Source organism: Anas acuta, chromosome 21 (genome assembly GCF_963932015.1).
Source record: "Anas acuta chromosome 21, bAnaAcu1.1, whole genome shotgun sequence".
Lineage (NCBI taxonomy): Eukaryota > Metazoa > Chordata > Aves > Anseriformes > Anatidae > Anas > Anas acuta.
In genome coordinates this window covers 3,561,995-3,576,884 of record NC_088999.1, presented here as the reverse complement: position 1 = coordinate 3,576,884, position 14,890 = coordinate 3,561,995, and the positions used below count along the sequence as shown (strand labels likewise).

The following is a 14,890-nucleotide window of genomic DNA, read 5'->3' as shown; positions in this document are numbered from 1 at the left end:
TCATCTCTTGGAACAAGAACAAATATGATTTCTTGGAGGGATGCTTGCTTAAAATCCAGGGACTAGCGTCAAGAGCACAGCAATCCACTCCCGCTACTGTCATTTATTTTGTGCTGCTGGTGGTTGCCTAGGGGGAAAAATAGACAGAGATTTGAAAGACAGTGCTAATTTAATTTGCCAGTATGAATAAAGATAAGACTGTAAAGCATGTTAATGAAGCTACAGTATCACATAATTCACATGCAAGGGAAACACTGCCGTTCTCAGATCATGATTGTCTTTTCCACATTCAAAACTGATTAAAACAGGATGAGGGCATTTCATTACACGCCCTCCCATGAAAAGCAATGTTCTTCCTGGGACACTGGGGCACATTTAGAAAAAGCTGTAGGGGGAAAGATAGATGCCTATTGCCATGGTCTGTTAAATGTACAGATTCGAGTGCATTCACCATATCAGCATACATTACCTGTTCACACCTGTTTATCTTAGTTTTATGCCTCTGCGGGATTCTTTTTCTCTGCCTGTCTCCTTAGTTTGTCGATTGACAATAGAAAATAGCCCACATTATGTTCGAAAAAGTACTACCAACCCCAGGGAGCGAATTATGGCCCTAGAAGAAGGTGAAAGACTTTCTTCTTAGTTAAGCAAATTAGAATTTAGAAAAATCAAAATTCGCAGCAGCAGATGAAAGCCCTTGCTGGCTCCCTGCAGCACCCACGAGGGTTCCCAGGCATGTGTTTTCCCCAGGTCCTGGCTTCATAAAGCAGGTATGGTTCAAGCTGTATCTGTAAAGAGAAGACGATTCTGTTCCCTTCAGACACGAAGGCTTGTGCTCCTCACTGAGATCAGCAGGAAATCAGTTCCCAACCCTGTGTGAGAATAGCAAGCCAATGTCTGTAACTCAGAAAGAAAAAAAAAAAAAGCACATTATAATTAAAAATAATTACCTATCAAGCCCCCTTAATCTTGATTTAGCTCCATGAGAAAGATGGATTTGCTGGTTTAGCCAACAGGGTGGAGGAGAATTTAAGGGAATGTTAGAAAGGAGTAAAAGCACTTCCATTGATATGTAGCACACAGTATGCTCAGTTTTAAGACAGTTTGCTGCTCTTGTGCAGTATTGCCAACACAATGACTCAACTCCAGCGGGATGGTACGACATGAGTCACACACCCTGCGCTTCCTCGGGCATGGAGATGTCTGTTTTGTCCTTCTCTGAGGTTTCCCCTAATTGCCAAAATTGTCCTGGTTGAAAATGCTTTTTGGGATAGGAAATTACAGCATGAACAATACATATCGGTGCCCTTTCACTTTAAAAATGCAGAAATAATAGCCGGCTTTCATCATCCATCTGGTCTGAAAGGAAGAAGTCTTGGCCCTCTGCTCAGCAGCACCGTGCTCTGCTGCCACCAGGTCATGGGGACATGAGGATGTGGTAGGTGGCACAGACTGAGAGTGGGTCTAGAAGGAGGGAAGCAGAAAATTACCTGTGCATTAATTTAGCCATCACTTCTACAGTCCCCCAAACTCTTATAAATAATGTAAGGACTGTGGTGCTGGTCTCAGCTCATCGGTGGCCTCTGTGGGGTGGAGAGTCCATGAAATGCTTCAGGTCAGTGTGCAGGTGCTCAGCATCTGCCTTATTTCAGGGTCAAGACAGAGTGTGGCCAACACACGTAGGTGTGGGCACAGCCTGGGAACTGCAAACCCAGCTACTCACATCCCCAACAAGGACTCCAGCACTGGTAGAGGACACAGTTGCATGCTCTTGGCCATTAAAGGCTTCATATTTCAGATTAGGCTCCCAAAATCTTTGGGCAGGGCTAGGAAAGAGGAGGGGTGATAAAGCAAAGTGGTATTTATAGGGTATGTCATACATTATCCAGCTTTTTTTCAAGCAGCTTTTCGAAATCTCATCTCTGAGGATTTATTTTTTTCTCTGCTTCAGCTCCCTTTGCCGCTCTCCTTCCTTTTTCTTTCTGCACTGCAGTTTCTCTTGTGCCTTCCTCCATCTAGTAGAGCGCTATGAATCCAGGAAATTCATGAACTCCCAGAAAGTTATAGCTCTTAAAAAGCATTCATTTGCAATGTGAAAAATGGTTTGATGTATATCTAAACCTAGGTGACTTTATGGAGCCATTACAGTGCAGGTTTGAATTGTAATGCTATATATCTGTCTGTAATTACTTGGTCTTAACTGTTGCTCAAAGCTTCTGTTTTATACAGAAAAGGTAAAGCAACAAAACCACTTTTGCTTTGCCTTGAGTCTCCAGGGATGGACTTGTGCCGGGCAGTCAGGCCAAATGCAAGAGGTATGTTGGGGTTAATTGGCTGAAATCAAGCAAAATGGGCTCGGTTTTGCAGAACAGAGAATTGCACAAAAGAAAGAATCAAACTTCAGAAAATCATGAAGTTTTTGAAACAATATATATTGTCTGCTCTCTGCGTTTTCTTTGGTTTCTAAACCCTTATAAGTCTACTTGAATGAAGTAGCCAAGCTTTTTTTCTACACCCATACATGAAAGCTTTGAGTTTGCTGCTTTTTTTTCCGTGTAATGAGAGAAGAAATTCTCTTGTAATCAGACGCTTTCAGGAACGAGAGCTTTATGCTATGAGACTTAAAAACCAATTGTGATATTTAGCAGAAAGCCACAGCCAGCAGCTGGGTTCTCCACGCCCTACAGCTTATGCTTTCACATCTCTCTCCTGAAGAGGTGTGGGCCTGGCGGAGACCGTCACCAGAACCAGTTGATATTTTAATTTCCTTTTCTCTGGGATAAAATACCAATTCCAGAGCAAAGAGGATCTTTCAGGCATGATCATTGCTTCCTTCAGAACTTGGCTGAACCGCTCCTTGTTTTCTCTGCCTTCCCTGCACTCTTCCAAGAGAGGTTTTTGTTTTTTTTTTCTTTTTCTTTCTGACTTCTTTGATGACCTTCACCTAATACAAGATACAAGGCGTTCCTCCACCACAAGGCAGCCACAGACCAGCTGGGGAAACTGAGGCACTTGCTGTGACCATGGGGTAATGCAGAATATGCTGAGGAGCATTTCACCCAGTGTCCCGCAGATGTGGAGGTACTTACAGATCCCCAGCACCCCTGACTTCAGACCAAATATCTGATAAAACAGAAAATACATCAGTCACTATTTTGGTAGATTTCCTGTTTCCTGTCAGAAAATTTATCTTGAGCTTGTCTTTTCTATTTTTAAAGAAAAAAAAAAAAAGCCCCAACCCACATAGCCCCAGCAGAAGATGCTTTTCATTTCTTCAGGTCAGCAAATGCCTACAGGCACAGGTGAGCTGGGAAAAGAGAGAAGTTCTCAATAAATAGAGGGATTTAGTAGACCAGCTGTCCTCTGTTACAGCTATCTCTTGGTGAACACTTGCTCTTGATGTGCACCTTATATATATATATATGTATATATGTATATATATATATATATATATGTATTTTTTTATGCATGTCCTGGAGTTTCAGGCAGCTCTTGTGTCTGCACTGCTGGGGGATGGAGAGTTTGGCCACTGTTTTTGCTGTAACGCCAAGCAAACCTTTTCCCTGATTTTTTGCCAGTGTAAAGAAAAGCATTAGGCTTGAGAAAACAGACCGCTGCACCAGGTACTTCAAAAGCATGCGTTTTCTTTTCCCTTTCCTTCCGTTTTGATCATTCAGTTTGTGGCACAGTCTGTTTGTCCAAGTCAAAACTCGCCTTGAATCCTGGCCACAAAAAACACCACCGAATGAAACAAGCGGTTCAGCCGAGTGTTTGCAGTCTCTGGGTAGCAACTTTCCCAGGGAAAGGCGGAGAGGAGAGCTGTAAGAATCAGCTCTGGCTGACATTTGCAATGCTGCGTGATGCTCCTCTGCTGAATAACTACAGCAGGCGGAAGCTTGAAACAAGATAGCTTCAGGATAAGTGACTCGCTTCATGCTGTAATGGAAAGAGGCTGAAGCTTCATATTCATAACTTACGACATGTAAAAGGAGAAAATATATTTATTACTCTTTTTCCAGCTGCTCTCTCCGATTGATGCTGGAGTTTATCGGAGAAATCTCTCTTCCCAGCCCCAGCCTTCATCAGCCGCCCAATCTCAACCTGTCAGGCCAACATTATCTTTGTTCATTTGCAGAACAATTCTGCAGAGTTATTAAGAAGGAGTCTTGCCGTGTTAATGCTTTTGTGCTTTGAGGCGGTAATCTGGAGTCAGTGGAAAGTACGGCAGAGAGACAAAGCCCTCAGCGCATGAACACAAACAAGAGCTGCAAAGGAGCCAATACTAATTCTTCAGCTCCTTCTTTTTGTTTTAAATGTGCAAATTCTCTTGCTCTAGGAAATAATTTATAAGGCACGTTTCACCGAGAAGGTTCATAAAAAACACCACCCAGCCGTTCATCTATCTATAGAGAAACCCAACTATTTTCCTGTTGTAAAATTAAACTTAGGATAAATGAACCAAGTTAATTATGTAAGGAATGAGAAATACAGGGATGCCACAAACTTCCCTCCGCCTTGGGAAGGTTCCTGTGAGTTTTACCCAACTGTGGTTGGGCAGTCTCTGTTCCTGCCCCTGAGACCGATCAGGACAAAATCAGCTGTGCCCAGCTCCTCTCACCAAATCAACCACACGAGGTGACCGAATCCACTTCTCTCCCCCACCTCAGGGGAGATAGATACTTAATCCCTGAAGCGCTGCACTGGGATTAGTGGCTGTTTCTTGGGACAGCTTGCACCATGACAGGGTGGCTCAGCAGCCCAGCTAGCGCTCGATCCGGCACAGCAGTGTGAAGGCCAGGTAGGTGCTCAAGGGGGTGACTGTGATCGGTGTTGTGGGACATGGCTTGGGTGAGAACCCAGGAGGCAGGAGCAGTTTGGGGTCAGCTCTGCCAGCGGGACTAAGTGTCCAAAGGCACGAGGGACTGAGACCTGAGCAGGGAACAACACCCTGCTCCCATCAGGACAACAGCCCTGAACCTGAGCCTCTTCTTGTGCAATGAGAGGGGTAATGCTCCTGTTTTCTCAGCTCTCTCTGTTGATTAGTTGCATGATAAGCTTTGAGCTTAAATTCGAGGAAGGAGTGAGCATTTCTCCCTTGGGTATGTCCCTGCTGGCTGTGGGCGATGTGACCAAGCTCAGGCCCAAGCTGTACCAAGCAAATGAAGGTCTCCGGAGTCGCTGGTGACCCTGACCAGCTCCCACCGCGAGCACTGACTCCAGATCTCCGCTCTCCCCAAGGCAGCTCTGATGATCCTTTCCTGCTCAGCTTCAGATATCTCACTTCAACAGGGTTCATGCCAAGGGTTGGGGGTGAAGGGGGAATGTCTGTGGACTTTCAAACCCCCTTTAAATTAAACACTCATCTGTAACCAATGAAAAACAGCAGCCGGATCTGTATTATACCTGAAAAATCCCATCCTGACTGCGCTGAAAAGCTTTTCAGGTCAGCACACAATGGGCTCTGAGATGCTGAGATTCCACTTCCTCTCAGCATTAGTGCCAGCACCGTGCTTGCTTGGAAATGTTGATTTTCTTGCAGAGATCACTGCATCTATCTCAGGATAAGCACTCACTTACGAGACATGTATAGGAAAGCTGTCCCCATATCTCAGTCTTTCTGTAGATTTCACAGGGTATAAAAGCCTCTTATTCCTTGTATTCATCACCAAGAACAGAAGCTTTGAATTCTTTGATTCCGGTAAACTACCATTTATTAGACGCATTAAATGAAAGACAGTCAAAAGGAGAATGCAACAGAAAACTCCAGCACTGGAAAGCCTGCTTCTACCTTGCTTTTCTCATCACTAGCACAAACAGCCTTTCAGAACATCAAAGGAAGCACTGCTATATAATAAGGCACATTGCAGTCAGTGAGATACGGGCGGATGTAAACGCAGCTAAATAGGAAGATATGTATTTAGAGATAAGTTACATCTCGGAATTCAAATCCCCATTTATCACCTCTGATAAGTTACTCATGCATTTAAAGTCAGGACATGGTGTGTGTGTCTGCCTCTCTCCCCCTAGAGATGCACACACTCCGTGGTACTGAATCAACATTTTCAGTCCTAGGGAAAGGCTGCTACCGAGGCAGGGTTGGCTGGCCCCGTGGGGGCTGACAGGGGACCTCCAGAGCTACAACATCCCATGTGGATGGAGGTAAAGAGGCAAAATTTCGTTAATGTTGCCTGGCAAAACTCAGAGCAGCTGCCGGCAGGGGTGGATCACACATCACCAGGAGGCTGCTGGAGTCAAAAGGCCTCATCTCGATGTTGTCTGTCACAGGGCTTGGCTTTCACATCCTGAGGTGCCACATCTCATGCTCGGTGAGATGTATTCTCCAGGCCCTAAAGCAACACTGGCGAGAAGATGGAGGAACTGCCAGAAGTCCCACAGTGGTTGAAGCACAAATACAGTGAAATAAGAGTGTCAGTTCTCCTGTGCTGGAGGATGAAAAGCAGGCTGGAAAGAAGTCCCTCTCCTGAGGGGAAGGAGGTTACCTCTGCACCTTGTGGAGAACAAGGCAGCACCACGGAACTCCTTGGAAAAGGAAGCATTGACCAGTCTGTTATAGTGAAGCATGGATGGCCACAACAACCATGAAGGTTCACGGGCCTAAGAGTTAGTCTGAGGATCAAGGGACTCGGAGCTGGGCTTGTTGTTTTGACAGGAGAAAAACCTGTGAAGTTCCTAAAAGCTGAATTTGGAAACCAATGGTGGTTTGGTGGTGGGTTTTGATCAGCTGCACTTTGTGGCTTCTTTTGATGCTGGAGATTAATTTGGTCTTTTCTGGCTTTTGGAGTTCAGATCACACTTCTGTCTTTTCCTTTTACCCCATTTTATAGGGAAAGGATTTTAAGCAGCTGCAACGTGAGGGGTGGAACTCATTGCCACGGTCCTTCACTGAGAGAGGCCTTGGAGAGAGGCCTCCCCATTGTCTAGGTAAGGAAATCCACACTGCCCCGGAAAGGATTAAGGCACCTTAAGGATTAAGGAGCTATTGATTGTTCCTTATCAGAGCAAAGAGAGCCCTAAACCTAGCAGGACTGAACAGAGAGCCCCACAAATGGAGCCTGCTCAAGGGATTCTGCACTCTCTAATGAGACCCATGGCCCTGGCTGCATCTGATAGTGCAGTGGCTTAGGTGGAGTGGTGATTCCCGTGGTGATGCCCACGATCACACTTTTATTGCAAGCCCATCAGTCCTGGCTGATTAACAAGAGCCATCTGACAAAGCCCTATCTCCAGAGAGGCATTCTCTAATCCTCCCTAGCTCCAAAGGCAACAGATAAGCAAGAGGTGGGCAGTGCCACTCTCTTGAATGGGCTGTTGTGATAAGAGGACCCAGCCTTCCTCAGATCCCTGACATTAGAGACCTGCTCACCTACCTTGTTACAGTTATCTGCTAATTCAGCATGTGGTAATTCACGCCTAAAGGCCATAATTACAGCCTGCTCTGATCCCCAAGGCTTCAGGCCTAATAGGGCAGAGTTTACAGAATGAATTTCCATTTAATATTGTCCACGTGACTCAATGAGAAAGAGTGAGGCTGTGAAGAGGGACTAATAAATACTGCCAGGGTCCAGTCACAAATGCTAAGCACAAAGATAAAACTCTAAAGATTCCAGTTTACACTCCAATGGATTATTTCTCTTTACAGACTTAGGGTGTTGAAAGTCCAAAATGACTGAAGAGACAAAGTCCCCATTTCAAAGGGAGCCCAAAGGCTGGATTCCCAAGGTCTTGACATCACAATTACCTCAGTGACCACAGAAGCAGGCAACTGGTGGCACGTGCAGCTTTTCCTTGTCATTGATCTTCCCAACTCCCCTGAAAATGGGCAGAAGAGGGGCTTCTAAGTCACTTCAGAAAAACATGATTTTAACGAAAATAGGAACAAAGGAAAATCAGAAAATTACAAACTGAGGTCTGATTTATATTCATGTTATTTCCTTCCTGAGGAAAACACGGACAAGCTGGCAGGGTATTGCACTGACCACCAGCCTGCTCGGACCGCAGACCATCTCAGACAGACCTGTGCTCTGCAACCACCACTGGGATGTGTTTGAAGGACCTTTGTCATTCCATGCTATTCCATTTATCTTTTTTCCTGGTGTCACTGCAGATACCTCCTCTGTCTTGGCAACTTGTTGCTCTGCAATGAATCATCAGCACCTTGCTGGCATTCAGCAAGAGGGCTGCTGGGGCTGACCTGCGTTTCTCTGTGCAGGAAATGAGAGGGGAATGCACTCTGTGCCCAGCGCAGTGTGGTCTGCACTCTGCTATCTAGGGACCGGGTCCAGCCTTCATTTTCAAGACAAATCTCAGTCTAGACATCCCTGAGTCCTCTCCCATCTGTTTTTACTGATGTCTATCAAGCTGGAAGACATTAGTCATGTCATTAGATTCACACATCCAGAAGCAGTAGAACAAAACAGCCAAAGAAAAACCCCTTCTTCCCCAGTAAAGGTTTCTGACCTGGAGAGTTCTCCAGTAATAAGGCAAGAGCAAAAGCTTCCTGAGCAATTCAGGCTTTGAAGTTGGCTAATAAATCTTTCCAGCTGATCTCTGCTGTGTGCAGTGAAAGCTGTCAGAGGTTCAGAGGCAGGATTCTTTGTGCGTCCCCGCAAAACTGCTTCTGAACGGTGCACGCTGCTCTTTGCTGCTCAGCGACGGATGCTCCTTTGAAGGTGAAACCTCGTTAAAATTAGAAGCAGCCCCAGCTGCCACAGCTTCTTTGTTTTGTTTTGTTTGTTTCATCTGTGGAGAGCAGGGAAGGAAGGGCAACAGGCACGTGAGAGCTTTGGGATTTTCCCACTCCTTCCCATGAAAGCCCCATCTGTGCAAAGCAGCAACAGCTCACATTCAAAGGGGCAAAGGCCGAGGAGGTAGCAGCAACAGTCGTTTAAAAGTGAAGCATCACAGAATTCCTTTGTCAAACACTACCCATCTGTCTGTCCTCTCTCACAAGCACCAGGTTTCCTTGGAAACTACAGAAATGCCAACAGGCAGTGGGACTGGTCTATCAGGCACGTGTTTGACCATCCCAGAGCTTTTGGTGGTCAGTTGGATCTAACATACAGCTACATTGCAACCTCAAGGGTCACGTTGGTTTGTAAGGGTGTCAGGACATGCCGAGAGCCTTAGGATGTCCCTCTGTTGCTGGGACCCCAATACCAACTCTCTAACAATCTGAATGCTGGAGGATGTGTAAGGCATGGGCTGGTGAAGAGCACCTCGGAGTGTGGCTCGTGGCTGAGCTGCTGCGATGCTGGTGACGTGCATCTGGTGTAGGGGTGGGACCAAGGACTGGGAGGGTTCATCAAAGGTCTTCTGGAGCCCAAGGCTGACAAACCAGCCTGACACAAGAAGCTTAGGGTTTGCTTTCTGCCACTGATTTCTTGTCTGATGCTGGTAAAGGTTTCAGGGGCTGCAGTTTTAATCCTGGGGGCTAAACTTGAAAGCTCTTATAGTGACTTCCGCAGGGCTCTTTGGCCAATTTTCCAACCCATCAGCAACTTGGACAGTCTGAGCCCAGCTCCTTTGCACTGCCACCCAGGAGTACAGAGGTGACTGTGCTTTGAAGTGACCCAATGTGCTCAGGACATCAGAAAGAGAGGCTTTTAGCCTGAATGCAGAGAAAGTAAGTGAGGGCAAGCAGAGAGGCAGCGATCTGCCCCAGCCCCAGCCCCACAGGGGCACCTGGGCAGAGCAGTGGTGAGAAGCTGGGTGCTCCAGACTCCTCAGCATCCCCTCAGCATCTTTCCCTTGCAAAGACAGTGATGATAATAATAATTCTTGCTTTATTGCCGTCGCTATTGTTGATGCCATTATTGTACTGGCTTAACCCCTCTGTCACTTATACCTACTTAAGTTGCAGAAAATGGGGAGCAGAGCCCCTTGCTGGGTGCTGAGCTCCTGGCAGGACTGCAGCAGCTCTCATAGTGCCCACTTCCAGCGGTGCCACACAGCAGCTGATGCGTGCAGCCCCCCTCGAACACATGCACAATGGGAAACTCATCTTGACTGAGGCCTCTGGGCACAGCGGCACTGAGAATAATAACAATAACTTCTAGTCAGGTTTTTAATGGTGAAGCAAGCCTCTCTCCCTCTGAAGAATCCTTTAAATGTTCCCTAGCTCTTTATCTTTTGCTTCCTTTAAACTGTGATTGAATTTAGGACTAATGAAAATGTGAGTCTGAGAGCATTTACTGGAAGCGGGCTGCTCTCGCTTTTTCATCTCTCTCTCTCTGCTGGCCTGTCTCGTGATCTGCCTTTCTGCGTCCACCCAGTGAAAGCGAACAAACACATTTCTCCAGTGGAAGCTGGTGCATAATCAGGGATTGAGCAGGTTTGGGTCATTCATCTTCGTGTGGACAACAAGGTCATAAGCTGGGCACCGCTTGCTTATTTTCCTAATATCTTTTCTCAACAGTGAATGGTATCCTAATAAAACGGACCCTTTCTGTTTTGTCTTTTTCAGAGGAAAAACAAAAGTGTTGCTGGAAAATAAAGCCTGAATGTATTTTGCTTTTTTTTTTTAGCACCAGACAATCAGCAGTTGGCTTTGTTGGTATGTGGATGGAATCCAAGACTAGACAGTGCTCACACCTCTAATTCTGGTTGGGGTTGCTATGCCCCTACAGAGCTGGTAGGATGCGAGGAAAAGATTGATGCAATTTTTCACCATGGAGTAAAAATGTCTTCCATGACATCAGAAATTCAGTATTACAAAAGATCCTTCATGATGCTACTGTCAGGAAAACCCATGTTGGTCAGTGGATCTTATTTAATGCCCTTCTGCCTCTCTTTCCTTAGGTACCATAGCAGAAAAATTCCAGGACCTCAGCCAAGGGTTCGAAGACATGCAATCCCATCACATGTCCCATGAATACAAATCACCCCAGCTGGTGCTACCATAGGCAAGAGGAACTTCTCTCCTTTGCCTCCTGGCAAGGCACAGGTGAATAGTTCTTGCAAACGTTGCTCCTTTGGCACAGGAGCCGCAAGCCCAGGTCTGGCACCTTCTCCACATGTCCGCCTGGCACCAGCAGCCACATGGTGGCCAACGTGACTGATGTCCACCATACCTGCACTGTGGCTAACATCATCCTTTGTGCTGGGCTGCCACTGAAGAGGCATGCTATTATTTCCTTCTTTTTTTCCTTCCATTTCTTCTGAAGACAGAAGAGCCTCTTGCAATCATAAAATAACAGAGCTGGGCACTGCTATTTTTCATCTAACCTTTCCTGCTTTCATCCTTCCTTTCATGCCCACTACTAAAAAAATGCAGTTTAGAAAACTTCTAGACTAGAAGGTCAGATCACACTGAAATCCTCAAGAAATTTCCTATCCCAAAGTTTTTCTTGCCCATGCTGGAGCCAGCAATGGGCTTCCCTGGGAGCTGACTCAGAGCCTGGCAGGGCGCATCTTCCTGCCCTGGGTTTGTTTGTACAGCACCGAGCACAGCGGAGCAGAAATCTTCCCCTCAGGCAGGGGCTCTCTGGCTCTCTAATGCCACCATCTCCATTTGATACCAAGTAGATGGAGAAAAGAAGGAACCAAGGAGTTACCACCTAAGTGAATTTGCTGGAGGTGCAAGGAAGGGACTGCAGGTGCAGCAAAGCACCACCGCTTGGGCAGGGAGCAGGAGACAGCCTGTGTGGGACAGGGTCTATTTTGGGAAGAGGAGTGAACTACTTAAGGATATATTTGCCTGAGCAAAATTTATCACTTCTGTCTTTGTATTTTTTCTTTATTTCTTTTTTGTTTCATTTTGTTTTCAAAACAGCAAGTACATTGGAGGGGGGAGCGAGGAGATCAGAGTTAAAAAAGGTAGACCTTAAAAAGGTAGAAATGCCAGATCCTGACAAGATAAACCTGAAACAGAACTAGAGCACAAGTTACAGGAAAGGGAAGTCCCTTCCCTTTTTAGTACTACGAACAAGCCTTACATTGTGAGTCTACATTAAAAGGAGCCAGAGCAATTAGAATTTGAGGCTGCCACATAACAGGCTCACAGCAAAATAGCGATGTAATGTGCCAGGTCTTTCATTAAAGACAAATTGTCAAATAGCTTCTGATGGAAACCTGCCCTGTCTGAGAGTGATCAGAGAGGAGCCAGCGAAATACCCGCTGCTGTGCGAGCACCTGACATTAAAGCAGATGGAACAGGAATAGTTTGTGGCTCTTCCAGCAGAGAGCTCCGAGAGGCTGCACTTTTTCCTCCCTTCTGTGTTTTCAGTAAATGAAGAAATTATTTCAGGGCAGGCATGGAGGCTGAGGTCGGGACTCTAGACACATCTCTGTACTAGGGCTCACTGTCCCTGGGTTTTTGAGAGTGTCACCAAGTTCCAGAGATGGGCTGTGGCTTCCTCCAGCTGAGCCCCAGTCTCCTCTGTCCTGTTGGCGTGCTGCAGCACGGAGTAGGGGCAGCGAGGCCAAGGGAGTGCAGAGACAGCCTCATGCTCCTACATTTCCAAGCTGCCAGCCTCCCTGCCCCTTTCCATGGTGGCATCCATCCCCTGAACAACCCTGCTTATTACCCTGTTAACTTAGTGTTTCCTCCAGTTGATTTCTGATCCTACCTACAGGACAGATGGGGAGATGGAAAAACCATAGCATTGTTAGTAGGGAGCTCGGAGCCAAGCCCCAGGGCAGCAGGGGAGCTGTGTGCCCTGCTCGTAGACTGAAGAGTGTGGGAAGGCACAGAAACAGTGACCATGCTCCTTCGTGGCAGCTCCAGCACATGCAGCACAGCCAGCCTCGAGCTGGCTCTGGAGGGGAGAATGTGTAAAGCTGCAAGGTCCCATCCCACCAGGCAGCGGCCAGAGGAAATCTGCCCATCCGCCTATCTAATTATAGTGCTGTAATTAGGCAGCCCCCTCAGCACCGGTGCAATTTTCAGTTTTGCACAACATCAGCATTTGGCAGGTTTTGCTGGGGCACCTCCAGAAGAATAATCATTGCCTGGTTACTGGGGCTGTGGGGGGTGCGTGCCCCAGCTGGGTCAGCGTCCCACTGCACAAGGATGAGGCTCAAGAGTGCAGATGGATAAATGGGGTTGGGTTTTTGGATTCCCCAAGAATCTCTGTGCATACAAACTGACTGCTAAAATTAATTGCCATGAATACAGTTAAGTCATGACGGAGCCAAAATCTGAACCCTTGGCAGCTGGATTCGGAGCCAGGCTCTGCCTGTGGCTCTTCAGCCTTTAAAATAAACTTAGGATGATGCCGGGGGAGTTGCACTGTTCCACCCTGGCATCCCCACGGGCTGGTGCAGTGTGAGCAGCAAGGGCTCCGCGTTTCGGTCTGCGTGAGCGCCTGGGGCAACGCCTGCCTTCGTCTGAAGCAGCCTCCGAGTTCGTCTCCACCAAGGCAAAATTAAAATAGACAGAAATAATTATTGCAGGAAAAGCAGAAAAGTTAATAGGGACCTTCAACGTGCTTGTGAGACATTTATAAGGTTTGGGTTTTTTTCTCTTCAAGTCTCAGAAAATAGCTCTGAAACGAGAAAGGTTTTTTAAAAAGACTTGTGCATGAAAGAGCCTAGGAATGCTCTTATGATCAAATAGGGATTTTGTTCTCCATAGTTTATCTCCTACCATGATGAGAAACCTGCAGTGGAGGCAAAGGAGAATCTGGATGACTTTATTTTAAAGCAGAGTGTTAGAAAAGCAAACATGCCTTGGGGAAAGCAGGAAATTTGATCCATGTCTCTCCGGTCCAGCAGGAATGCACGCAGAGGTGACTACGGCCCCTGGAAAACCTCTCACCGGTGTGAGACCAGGTCCATACACAGTAGGAACCACGCTGTGCCCTAGTGCACATGCAGGTGTTTCAGCTCCAGTAAGGAGAAGGTGGATGCAGGGAACAAGAGGGTGGATGGAATGGTACCCAAAGCCTTTCTGTGCTCAGCCAAGGCAGGAGCTGCCATCACCAACGAGCTGCTGCAGGAGCTCTCCCACTTCCAGATGTCACTCTTGGCCAGCACAGACCGGCTCCTCTGGGGACATCCAGGGCCCCGTGGGCATGTCCCTGTGTAAGGCCCTGATGCATCACTTCCCCAGGAACATTCTGCTCCGGCAGAGCTTGCCCAAAGGGTTTGTTCTCCCCTTCTGCAGCTTTTCAAACCAGCCCTAAGAACTGAATGCGCCCAGCTCTGTAGCTTCTGTTTGCACACAAACACACTCAAGTTGGGCTCTGTAATTTGCTGTGCACACAAGTCAGAAAGATGGATGGTTAGCTGCCTACATGATGGTTTCTAGATATCCCTGTCGTGTCCCTTAATCATACACTATATCAAACAAACAGTCCGCATTCTTGGTACGACCGTGGCAATGTCTGACTGATTCTCCCCGTTCATAAAGCAGGCCATTATCTCTTCCCATCTGCAAACATAAAAATCCCACAGTGTTATTACACAAGTGATGCCATCATAAAATTCTCCCCACGCCTTCCTCACCTCTCCCTTTCATTTTTACGTTCCCATCAATTGGACTGAGACTTTCTACCTCTTCTGCAGCCTCTTGCCTTCCCCTCTGCCCCCTCTCAGGAGGGCTGACAGAGCAGGGGGGCACCTTGGACTCTTTGTTTTTAATGTCAATACTGGGGGTTACCCCCGTGGCATGTCGGCTGGGGTAGGAGCTGCCCCCCTCCCCATCTTTGCAATGTGTTTCCTCTTAGTTGCTCTGCACCCAGTATAAATCAGGGAGCTACAACATTTTTTATTTGGAGCATCTGCTGGAACAGCAATTAATCACTGTCAGGCTATCTGAAAATAACCATTAGTTTTTGTTTCATTCTTTACTACATAAGCAGAAGAGATACATCTCCATCCCAGTTATTAATCCACTTGCTCTGTGGCCAGACTACACCTGGGAGCACAC

General features: G+C 46.9%; 2 long non-coding RNA genes across 3 annotated transcripts in view; one reads left to right on the top strand and one right to left on the bottom strand.

Annotated features, from left to right (window-relative positions):
• The window catches only part of LOC137843033 (uncharacterized), a 75,884-nt gene that overhangs the window by 54,888 nt on the left and 6,106 nt on the right, over positions 1-14,890 (bottom strand). The gene's annotated exons all lie outside the window — the stretch shown is intronic.
• LOC137843145 (uncharacterized) lies at positions 5,952-14,077 on the top strand. Its single transcript, XR_011089385.1, has 3 exons — positions 5,952-6,942; positions 10,819-10,963; positions 13,735-14,077. It is a non-coding gene; the product is annotated as an uncharacterized lncRNA (long non-coding RNA).